General features: G+C 35.7%; 3 long non-coding RNA genes across 3 annotated transcripts; all 3 read left to right on the top strand.

The window, feature by feature from the left end:
- The first annotated feature begins 1318 nt into the window (after positions 1-1318).
- LOC141350185 (uncharacterized) lies at positions 1319-2734 on the top strand. The gene is made up of 3 exons (XR_012358165.1): positions 1319-1833; positions 2129-2220; positions 2567-2734. It is a non-coding gene; the product is annotated as an uncharacterized lncRNA (long non-coding RNA).
- Positions 2735-3153: 419 nt separating this feature from the next.
- LOC129452412 (uncharacterized) lies at positions 3154-5442 on the top strand. Its single transcript, XR_012358164.1, has 6 exons — positions 3154-3651; positions 3735-3913; positions 4269-4394; positions 4623-4736; positions 4816-4901; positions 5026-5442. It is a non-coding gene; the product is annotated as an uncharacterized lncRNA (long non-coding RNA).
- Positions 5443-5714: 272 nt separating this feature from the next.
- LOC129451376 (uncharacterized) lies at positions 5715-8919 on the top strand. Its single transcript, XR_008646742.2, has 3 exons — positions 5715-5862; positions 7298-7488; positions 8265-8919. It is a non-coding gene; the product is annotated as an uncharacterized lncRNA (long non-coding RNA).
- The last annotated feature ends 315 nt before the right edge of the window (positions 8920-9234 follow it).

Below are 9234 nucleotides of genomic sequence, written 5' to 3'. Positions count from 1 at the left end.
CCAAATCCCTCATCTTTGGATTTTGACGAAATGGGGGTATTCATGCCTGCGCTGCAAGTATGTTTTAGGCGATTGATTTTATGGTTCAAATGTGTATTTTGCAGTAGCGTGCGGCTGTTACATTCATTGGTGCGGTGACTACATTTTCGTGGGGCAGAATCCCTTGTCTGAAGCGGTATCACGACTTTCTCTCTCTTTAAGTTATATATATATATATTGTTCTACATTAAAATGACATGTTTACAGGACTGTATATTTGCTGTATGTTTAATTAAGATAGGACCCAGTCTCAAGGCAGTTCGTGTAATTTAATCTATTGATTCGTGTCCATGGACACGATTTTCCCCTTTTTTCGTGCCAGTCAGAACGACTTTCAATCTAATGTATTTCAATAGGAAGTATTTTTCGTGCCTGCACCACGTTTTTTTCCTATTTTTTTCGTGTTTATAAGCACGAATTTAATCTAATGTATTGCAATAGTGTATACCAGGGAGCTGTATTGTTTTACTTTATTTGTCATTAATTGATTACACTTTAAGCGCTACTTTACTCAACATTTAATCAGGAACATGTTTATCCTATAATATTGATTTTTCGATCGGGTTCGAGTGTCAAATACAAGAGTAAATACTACAGTACCCATGAGCCTTATCGACATCTACTATGGTGAAGGCACCAGCTAAAACTACATGTGGGCCCGCTGCAGATCACAATATTTTCTCAACACATGAACACTAACGTGTGCTTGATAATTCAACAATACGATGTTATGGCCATCAATTTTGATTGTTTCTACTTTGATTGTAAAAAAAATAAGTCAGTTTCGGACGCCTGCATTTCCCAGAATCCTCTCTGCCTCCGTTGCTATGGAATCTGAGCCAGTCCTCTTTGCTATTGGGTGATTTCTTCTTCGGTACTCGTAATTGACAGGGATTCTCTCATTATGCGAAAATCACTGTCCTGGTAAGTGATGCTTTCGTTTAAAGTTCACTATTTGTTTAAATGTTATAATTCACGCCTTTCTTTTGGCATTAGGCTGACATTGCCATACCCGTACGAAAATTAACCATGTTTTTGTGGTAAAAGTGTAGTAACTACGGTTTGTGTATCGATTATTTGCAAAATGGTTTTACTAAACCAAACATGGTTTAACTTTCTTAACTTGCAACCTATCTCTATATACTGCATCTGTTGTACCTGTCTGTCCAGCTGTGTGTTTGTCTTTCTGTCTTTGTCTGCTTTGCAATGGCCACCAGATATACCCCTCACAAACAGGATCCGCACTACCAAGAAGGGAGGCTCATGGCTCTTGAGCAGAACCATGACCACATTCTAGCTGAAGCCAAGGTTAGAGTTTTTATTTACCTGTTAGTTTATACTTAAACATAATGGATGTGGGACAACTTAAAATAAAAATGATAAATATGGAAAAGAGATGAGTGTTGAAGATTTAATACGGTATATTGTAATAGCAACTTATTTAGCAACTAACATCCTATAATGTTCCGTGGCATGTTTTAATAAGGTAATATATTTTGGAAAAGAGAGGTTTCATCCTCTGAGTTTCAGAGACTTGGAGAATCTATGCCAAGGCTCATTTAGGTGTTTCAATACTTACACTATGCTGTGTTTCCTTTTAGTTGTTGCATGTCTTTCACGTCCTGTACCTTTATTAGTCTTACAAGAAATATTCACTTCAACACACAGAGCAGCTGTGGAGACGAAACGTTTATGCCCTAGAAGAGACCCTTCACAGACCTCTAAAAGGATCTTTGTTGGCTGGGGCAAGCCGAGGGGGAGGCAAGGAGGGTGACGCCAAGCCTCAGCTACAGGGTATATCTGAATTATTTCAGATTCGTAGGAATTGAAATGTAAATGGTGGACCAAATCAAATTACGGAATAACATTGTAATTGTATTTGAGTATTAACAGTTTAAAACATTTAAATATGACAAAACACATAAGAAATAGAGTATAACACTTAAGTATACTATCATGTCAAGTACTTCGTTATGTCTTTACCAAATGCTTAACAGAAATACATCTGATTTCATAAACAGTTCTGTATATATGTTGAAAAATATCATGTATGTAGTGATAGCCTAACCTGTTCTGTGTACTGTTGCAGTCACTTTTACAGGTTGAGTGCTTCCTGTCATCCAGTGTGGAGTTTCCACTTAACTGTACCCTCAGCAAAACTAAATCCTCATGAGGAATTTGGTAAATCGCATTGATTAATTTGAGTTTAATTTTATTTAGTCAATAATATTAAACTTTAATTACTTAAAGTATGCTTGCTAAGAATTAATGCACAGTGCCCTGCTTTATGGTTTAAGATGCATGTTTTTGGGGGGATTTGAGAAACCAGATAAAAACACATTTAAGAGAAAATGAAATCTAGGACCTTCTTGCTGTGAGGTGATAGTGCTAAACATTGAGCCACTTTGCAATCCTATACAAAAAAATCAAACCTAGAATCCAACTAAATCTTGAATAGTCTGGTTTAGTGTATTATTTTTATATGAGTTATTCACCTAGAATAATGTTAATTTATTTTTCTCCCTAGGTGCAGAGAGTGGTTCTGGGGGGACCGTGATGTATTACGTCACAAAAAACAGCCACTCCCCAATAGGGAATGTGTAATTAATAGGTTTTTTGTAGCCATCCGTCCAACCAAATGCATCATTAAAGGGGAAGATGGATATTGCACTTAACACAAGGTATGTTCTCAAAAAAGCCCTAATTTTGATGTTTTTATGTGTCTGCAGCCAGTAACAGGTAATCTAAACTAGTGGTTTTCTTTCTTTTTGGCAGTCAGCAAGATGTAAACGCACAAACGTAATAATGCTTTCAGGCAAACCAATCATTTTAATTACCATCAATGGTAAAACCAATTCACAGTTTAGATTTCCATTTTAGATTTGATGTTTTTCACAGTATGTTTTGATGTTTTCAATGCTGTGGCATTGTACTTTGCAGTAGAGTCAAAGTGCATTGTATAGCACATTACAATCCAAGTAGGGCATCGTGAGCAAGGCCTGTTGTGGGAGTCTAAACGGGGGTCAACTGCATGCAATTTATGTTTAGTTATTATTTATTTACTTTGTGATTTTAGATATGTTCAACATTCTTCAGTTCTCACTTCCTTGGACTTCAACCTTGCTACACACATGGTATCGTTATTAATCGAAACAAAGACAGATATCTTTATATTTTTGTTCTCTGCAGACAAACAAAAAATGTTAGCTGTTGCAAAGCAATTTGGTGAGTTAGCAAATGATACTACTCGAGAAGTTAGGCAGAAGGAGTGCTATACTGGGATTATAGAAACTTATAAGATGTCTCTTAAACATTCACAATGTGCAGAATTAACTAACTGTTTTAAAATATAGTATGTGGTAAATGTTTTTTTTCCAAGGGCGTTTTGACTTGCCTCAGCCACTATATGTCTGTTAAACATGCAAACAGCAAAGGACCCCAGACCTGAAAGACCTTCTGAAGAGTGGATATTGGCCAGCTTCAATAAACAACACCACACTTTACACACTGGACCTCCTGATCTCCTATCAAGAACTCAAGGTCATTTCTCCAAGATTTTCCAGACAAGCCTTCGCAAAGCTGCTGGAGCATCGCACGAAGTGTGGAGGAAGAGTAAGTGTAAATGTTATAATTTTATTCAAAACTCCATAAGCAGACAATATCACAATTACTATTTCATTCTATATATCTTCCAGTTTGGATATATCAATGGCGATGCACTGCAACGCAGCTTCTTGGAGTTTTCATACGCTTCATTTGAAGCAGACCAGCTCTGCTGTGGTGCTCCTTTCACCTGCCCAGCCTGAACGCTAGAATTGTTGGCTGCTTCAGCAGATCGAAACAGAAAGCTATATCGCTTTTGCCCAAACAGAAGGTGGTCTTTATTCCAGTATTTTTATTGGTTTATTTATTTACTTTAATTGATGGATTTCCTATTTTTCTTTCTTAGCTCTGGTGATCCTGTTTTTTGTTTTCTTTTTTGAGGGGCCTTTTGTGGCTGAAGACAGTACGGTGTCTAGATTTGTCAACACCATCCAAAAAGCACTGAAAATGCAATTTTAATCATAACTTGACAAAATAGTTGTTACACAAAAAAATCTTGTTCGGAGTTGATTTCTACTTTTGCCTACCAATTACTCCTAAATCAAATTAGGAATAAATGTCATATACTGTATTGTATGACACCATCACTTTAATTTGATTTGTTGTGTTTGTTGTGTGTTTCATAGACTGTGGCTTGCAAATATTGGCCATTTGAAGAAAGTTGCTAGTGTCCTTCCTGATCTTCAGGAGCTGACCTCAATGAAACCTTTCCTTAATGTTATGCATGCTTGAGCCACACAAAAAAGTTTGAGGTATGTATAATATTTTTGCTTCATATGTACATGTGTAATGTACATTCATAAGAAATAAAGTGATATTGGCTTGACTACACTATTTAGATTCTTTTTGGCATAACCATTTCTTGTACAGGTTGTAAAAGCCTTTTGAGGACAAATGTGATATTGGGCTATATAAATTAAATTTATTTGAATTGAATTAGTCTTGAATTCTTAAATTAGTCTTCCACCATTTATTCACAGATTAAATGAAGTGGTAGGAACCAGGAAGGAACAGGGACAACCACCGGTGAGTGGAGCAAGTGAACAGCTACCTATCACGTTGTGCCCGTACAACCAAATATATGTCCAAAGCAGGTGATCAGAGTGTTTGTAATATTTTTGTATACTTTTTTATTTTGAGCATCATACCCGCATTATTTTCTTTCAACGGCAGGGGTGGACATGCTTACATTGCATGCAATGGGCTGGAACCATAAAAAAGTATCTCTACATCAGGCACTTTCCACAATATATGTGAAAGTAAGTTTTTATTTTTATTTTTTTATAAATGTTTTGTGTGTCTTTTAGTTGTTGTGTGCATTTTGCCTGTTGTTAATTGTACAATGTACAACAATCCTGATTATTGAATAACACTGTTTATCAGACATCCAGCACGAGACTGCAAGGCTAGCAGAACTAAAAACAAAGCTACATCGCACAGATAAAGGAACGTCACAATGGCTTTCTGATGTGAAAGAATGGGTAGCTCGTGGTACTACTATGTAACATTTTTAGTTTGATATTAAACAAGTGCCAAAGATGGTAGGCTTATCATCTATTTCTTAACCTCCTAAGACCTGGTGTGTCCATATACATGGACATCACATTTTTTGTTGTTTGCATCATAATACTTTATTCTGTGTAACTGGAACCTGGTACACAAACATGAACAATTACACTGCTTCATTTTCAAAAAAAATATATTTGGTTAATATATTTGTTGATTTTTCCTGACCCCAAATAGCTGGAAGAAATCTAAAATGCAAGCCAAACCAAAGCTCGGGTCTTAGGAGGTTAAACAGTTGGTGACATCTCCTGCCACCAAAAACAAGCCAACTTCATCTCACCATCAGATGTTATTGCACATTTATGTTGTGGTATGTCAAGAATTTATTTACAGTTTTGCTTTATAGAGTATTCTGAACAAAAGCATGCAAAATAGTCAGTGTTAAAATATTCATTTAATTTATTGGTGTTTGCTTATTATGTATCAGTTTGTAACAAGTATGCATAATGCTATTATGCAATATGGTCTTAAATTAACATATAACTGTTGATTGATTCTTAGCAAACATTTCAGTCAAGAAACGATTGAATGACCAAGTGATGTTGACAATGCGACTGCAAGAGGAAAGGGGCATTGTGGTGTTGGAGATGGCTCAACAATACACATGGTTGCAGAGCCTGGCAGTGGCTCTCAAGAACAAGATGGCTGAGGAGGGTAAGTTAAATAAAAATCCTGTCAATTCAAAGTTTGAATAAAGAAGTCACCCTCAGTCTCCGAACTTATATGGAGTAGAACGGTTATTGCTCTGTTTACCATGGTCATTTGGCTTGTACATAATAAAATAGGCATTATTGTTGTTTTCAACAAATACGGCTTTGCTAGACTGTGATTTAGGTAGTACTAGTTTAACACAGGACAGAGTTAAATATTTAACACAATGCCAGTTTCTTTAACTCACGAAAGTTTTAAAGGGGTCATATTATGACATGTTTTATTGTGTTAAATAAATGTTTGGTGTCCCCAGAATGCATATGTGAAGTTTTAGCTTAAAGTACACCACAGATAATTTATTATAGCATGTTAAAATTGCCACTTTGTAAGTGCGAGCAAAAACATGCCATTTTGGAGTGTGTGCTTTAAAGGAAACAGCCAACATCTAAACCTGGGTTAATAAAATAACACATAACACAGAGATGGTGATAGAGAGAATAAAGTAAAAGATTGCAGATCTTCATCAGTGTTACTTTTTAACACACTTTAATATTGGAACTATATATATATATATATATATATATATATATAAGCCAGCAGTGTTCGTTTAACTAGGGTTGAAGGACAACAAACACAAAAAGTTTATAAAAGTTCATTACAGTTAAAATCGAAGCATTAAAAATGAGTTTAAATAATTTAGTTTCACTAAATGACAGGCGACCAGCCCAAACGGAAGACTGAAATGTGTGGGTGGACTGTAATTGCATCTCTAACTGTACGTTCACAACGCTGATGGAGACTGCTAAAAAAACACTCTGGCTGCCCTGCAAACAACGCTATAGAAAAAGAGTAGCGGACACTCGAATACGTTCTACAGAATCCTTTTCCACCTTCTGATTGGTTGCCGCCGAATGTTTTCTCTGACTTCCGGCCACATTAACGCTCTCGTCGGTGACGGTGTGAACGTATAGTAAGGAAACTGGTATTATTAACTCTGTCAATTAACTCCAACTCTGAACAACAATTTACTCTGAATATGTTAAATTTACTCTTTAGGTGTTCAATTCAACTCAGAAATGTTTAACACTGAAATTTTTACTGTCCAATTTTGCTGTGTACTTAAGCACAACTATATTAAAGAAGAAAACGGTTAACCAAAAGGACCTATCAGACATTGGCTGAAACACAAAATGCTTTTTTCTGGTTTTGGTCTTTCTGCATTAAATTACCTCAGTGATCCATCATGTTGCCTCGGTTTATACAGAGTCATCTAGCCGGGTACCATTGCAACAATGCACAGAAAAATGACAGCCATTCTTGTACTGTATGTAGATTTAAATGGGTGAAATTGTTTTATTCTATTGAAGTTTTTTGGCCTCAAAAAGCAAAATTAATATCAAGTTAGTTTACATTAAAGACAATCTCTTTTGTATTTTAGACAAGGGAAATGAAGGACTTTGCTGTCTCTTAAGAAGAAGATCGTCAGTGGTGTCAGAAGGGTTGCAAGTTGTCCTTCAACAATACAAGACTGTATTAGGTCTTGAGGTCTCTGTCCTTCTACATGTTGAAGAAGAAGATCAAAGTGACCTCAGCAGTCCAGATACCAGCGAGGATGAAAACATAATTTAGGTATTTTATTTATTTATTTATTTATTTGTATGTATGTTTGTTCTCAAAAATTGACCAGAGGCTATTCCATCAAAGTGGATAAAGGAAAAGATTTTTGATAAGTCTCACAAATTTAAGTGGGAGTTCTGTTCCATTACTGTGGCTTAAGCCCAGTTCAGATCAAAGATTCACAACAAGACAAAGCTGTTTTAAAAGTTACAGGGGGAGGTTTCAGCAACATGAACTGGCTCGTCTCAGCTCTACTCAAGCCAGCTTTTGGGGTTGCTGCATCACAGCTTGTCAATTTGCCAGCTGCTGGTTTTAGAAGGTTTCAACACACAGTCAGCTTGTAACAGAGTCAACTGGTCAAGTCACTATTCAACTAAGTCAACTATTGGCTGGTTCAAGTTTTGGACGAAAGAAAGTGGGGAACAATTCATTTATTTGTTTGAGGAACAGCTGTGTCTGTTTGCCTAAAAACGTTAAATGTACTTAACTCTTCAGGGCACCTTATGTGCACTGTGCACGAGCACACTATATACCTATTCTGGCTTGGTTAAAGTCAACATGGATTTGTTATTGCTATATTACACTGACTTTCACTGTAGGCTCAAGCCATTTCACTGACAATGTTAATTTAAGCAAGGCTTTTTCAAGTGAGCACAGCTTTCCTTAGCTGCATTGATGGAATTTCCCCATTATTTTTACATGAAATCACATTTTTGTGTAATTAATAATGCTTTACACACCTAAAACAGCTGAACTTAACATTCTTTTCCTACCTCTTGCTTTCCCAGATAGAAACTGCACAAAGGACTGCGTTTAAGGAAATGGACTTGGCATATATCTGTGTAGTGTTAGTATGATAACTACATTAAAATCTGTATGCATCCTATATTGTTGAAATGTTCAACCTGTGTCTAGATTATCAAGCATGTTATTTAGCACGTTGATGCTCCTTAAATATGCACAAACATCTCAATATAGGTGTAACAATCGTATGATATTATCAGATGTAATAATTGAACTGATGTTATATTTGGCTAGTGTATTCATAATTTGTGTATTTAAAGTTGCTAATGGGCATTGTTAGCCACATCACAAACTCAATGTTAAAACACTGCTTATTGTGCTTTATTGTGTTTATGTACTTGCATTGGTGCAGTAATATTGATGTAATGCAGTAAGGTCATTGGTGTGTTTTACAATGGCTTTGAACAGAGCTCAACCAATCAGAATAATCATTGATAATAAAGTAAAAGTTTTATAACGGGTAAGTTGGTATGAAATATTGTAAGCACATTCATCAGGATGACTTTGCTGACCTTTTGACCTTTATTACCACATTTAGGCCAAACTGTGAAAACTCTACTTGATTGAGTGTATTATAGGATATAACTGTTGTGCACCATTGAAGATAAACATCATAAATTCTTTCTTAAAGATGGATAATTTGTTGGCCATGTGTCTGTCACTATCAGTTCTGTTCTTATAAGCACATTGAACATTAAGCACTATAGTATGCAAAAGAAAAATACACTATGATTATACTTATATTGTGTATTACTACATTTGATAGATTACTTTATTCCCCTGTTCTGCTGGTTGTTTTCAAGTGAACTTCACAGTTTAGTGTTATTAAATTCAGCCTTATGGCTTGATTGACAAATTTGCATTTCATGTATTTTCACTGCTTTTATTGTGAAAGACAAAAAATAAAGTGTTTCTAAACATGAACATATTATGTTTTTACTTGTTCATACATTG

The sequence above is a fragment of the Misgurnus anguillicaudatus genome, chromosome 17, assembly GCF_027580225.2.
Source record: "Misgurnus anguillicaudatus chromosome 17, ASM2758022v2, whole genome shotgun sequence".
NCBI classification, from domain to species: Eukaryota; Metazoa; Chordata; class Actinopteri; order Cypriniformes; family Cobitidae; genus Misgurnus; species Misgurnus anguillicaudatus.
The sequence above is the reverse complement of the archived record's forward strand: the minus strand, read 5'-3'. Positions and strand labels throughout refer to the sequence as shown.